The following is a 3,155-nucleotide window of genomic DNA, read 5'->3' on the forward strand; positions in this document are numbered from 1 at the left end:
GTATGATCTAGAGGCCAGAGAAAACCCTCAGACAAGAGTTTCAGATGCTAGAAGCTGGAAGTAAAATCCACTCAAACAGAAATGTTAAGCAGTGCTTTTGAAAGCACACATATTTTAGTTACTATGTTACTTTGTGTAACTTTATATCTTTAATATCCCAATGTAGTTACTTCTTAATGTTTCAAAATACTTTTTGATACTATTTCTTGACACACTATTTAAATCATGAAGAATTTGCTCTCTTAGTTCTCCTATCCCACCACCTTCATACAGCCGAATCCTTCGCATTCCCACATCCTTCAAGTACTGCTCTGTAATCATTTTTAGTTATATCTGTAGTCAGTGTTCACATTGTAAGGATGATGAAAACACTTCACAGCTATGCCATGTTATAAAGTATGATTACCATTCCTTTCTTGCTCAGCTTCCTGTTTTCTCTGGAATTAATCCTGTTGCTGTTTTGAGTGCTTAGTATTTTCTGTATCTATCACTTCTTTAATCTGAATCTTTGTTGGTTTCTAAATCTAGTCCCAAGACATTCATTCACATCAGTTATTCAATCAATATCCTGAAGAAATGTGGAGACTTCTAACCTGCTCTCACCGTGACTGTTTTCCCTCTACATCTGGTGCTCCACTCTCATCCTGAGTTCTCCACCACCATGGTGGAGGATCTCTTTTTCTGTAAGATCCCTGAAGGATCTTTCTGAAAGATCCCTGTAGTGGGTCTTTCATTTTCTATATCCTATGTTGTGCTCCCTCATTTGCTGAAACTCATAGCTTTCTGATAAAAAGTGAATGGAAGAAAAATGTTGATACCTTTTATACCTAAAAATAACTTTATTCTCATCTGACACTTAATTGATAAGTTTGGCTGTGTACAAAATTTCTGGTTATTAATTTTCCATCAGGATTTCTAAGGCATTATTTTATTTTCACATTTCTAAGCCTGTTTCAGTGTCAGCACCCTTGGCAGGAAGCCCTCCTACACAGACTGCCTTCTGTACTCTGAGTTGCAACTGTTTACACTGCCACCCATCACATAGACAGACGTTTTCCTCATTCCTTACAGGTGCTGACACAGCTGCCTGACCCACTGGGCAGAAGCCCTCCTTTACCAGCTCACGTTCACACATGTCTCCGTGCACCACCTTCTCACTCTCTCTGACCCCAGTGTGGATGCCCTCCTCACGCTCTCAGGTTCCAAAACCCATCTCTGAGTCACCACAGCCTTCCCCTACCCCTGCCAGGATGGGTATCTCCTTTGTTCTGCCTTTCCTAAAGACTTTAGCATGGAATTATTTAGAAAGAGAAAGGAAGAGGAAGAGTGAACTAATGGAATGGAATTTTAACATATTTCACATAATTTTAGGTGACACTTTTTTTTAAGAAAATTTTAGAAACAAAATTACTTTCAAATTGCATGTTAATGGTATTGATTTTTACAAGCCAGATCCTTTTATTTAGAAGTTGGATACAGAGATCTTCACCAAAGAATATTCAGGCTAACTGGAGAAAAGTGCTCCAGTGAGTTGTTCCAGCAATGCCAGAGGGCACGGAACTGGATTTCAAGGCCAAAGCAGCCAAAGAACCGCCTCCTCACCAGAAGACCAACTCCTGAGCTATCCACCAGATTCTGTATGGGACGTAGATACTCTCAGGAAGTGTGTGGGACCTTGAAATTTTAGAATGTCTAGTACTCTGCCAATTAATTGAGAACTCAAATCTATATAGTAAAATATTTTATAACTCACGAAAATATGGTATTATACTCAATATGTCAGACCATTAGTCCAATAAGTTTATTTATTAAATGTTTCAGCATTTCTAATTATTTGAATAATTCTAATACTGTATATTAGTGTATAATTCTAATAGTGTAAACGAAACTATTCTGTTGTTTCAATCCAGGTTTCTCAACCGCAGCACATCTGGGCCAGATAATTAACTGGGGTGGGGTGGGGGGCAGGGCATGCTGTCCTGTGCATTACAGAATGTTTACCAGTATTCCTGTGGTCTACACACAGGTATCAACAGTAACACCCTCTATCCCAGGTGGACAACCAAAGATGTCTCCAGATCACCCCTAGTTGAGAACCACTGCCTTGAATTTATACTTTAATTATTTTGACTCCCTTTGTTTAAAATGCATCTTCTTCCACAAAGTGATGAAAAGCCATTGCTCTTTTAGCTTCTCAGGTACAAAAAATTAACAGATGATTAATAAAAGATTGCTACTGCCGGTATCAACATAAAATGCTAATTTAAAAAATATTCAGCTTATGTTAATTTCCACTATTATCTCTTCTTCAAAGTCTAAGACTTCCTATTTCACTGGTATTTAAGTAGCCATATTAAAGGTAACTGAAAGCAAATAATGAAAATAAAAAACAAACTGGATTTTAAAAATATATTTCAGGGAGAAAGCTTATCTGTTAAACTCAAATAGTCAACATTTCCAAAACAAATAATTTTAAAACTACTTCACTGGTGCTTCAGATCCCCATTTATTCACTTACCTCAGAGTCATATGAAAGATAATAACCTCAAAAGTATTTTGGGTAAAAAGGTTGCACTTTTAATGGTTTTGGCAATGTTCATTTCTCCTATGTGCAATGTGCCAACATTTGGTATTTTGCTATATACTAAATTAAAATACTATTCCTGCTATGATTTAAAAATAATATTGTAAATGTTTTTCTTTATGATCTGTTCTTTTTAGTAAGTCATTTCTAAAGTTCCAAATTTTCAAAGGGTAAACAGGAAGAGTCCAGATCCCTCAATGTGGTTCTTAACCAGGGCAGAATTTTATAACTGGTATCATGAACTCCTGATTGCAAAATTCAATCAAATTGCAAAAAGACTTAAATTGAAAAAAAGTAGGGAAAACCACTAGACCATTCAGGTATGACCTAAATCAAATCCCTTATGATTATACAGTGGAAGTGACAAATAGACTCAAGGGATTATATCTGATAGACAGAGTGTCTGAAGAACTATAGTTGGAGGTTTGTGACATTGTACAGGAGGCAGTGATCAAGACCATCCCTGAGAAAAAGAAATGCAAAAAGGCAAAATGGTTGTCTGAGTAGGCTTTACAAATAGCTGAGAAAAGAAGAGAAGCTAAAGGCAAAGGAGAAAAGGAAAGATATACCC

The sequence above is a fragment of the Bos javanicus genome, chromosome 8 (genome assembly GCF_032452875.1).
Source record: "Bos javanicus breed banteng chromosome 8, ARS-OSU_banteng_1.0, whole genome shotgun sequence".
Lineage (NCBI taxonomy): Eukaryota > Metazoa > Chordata > Mammalia > Artiodactyla > Bovidae > Bos > Bos javanicus.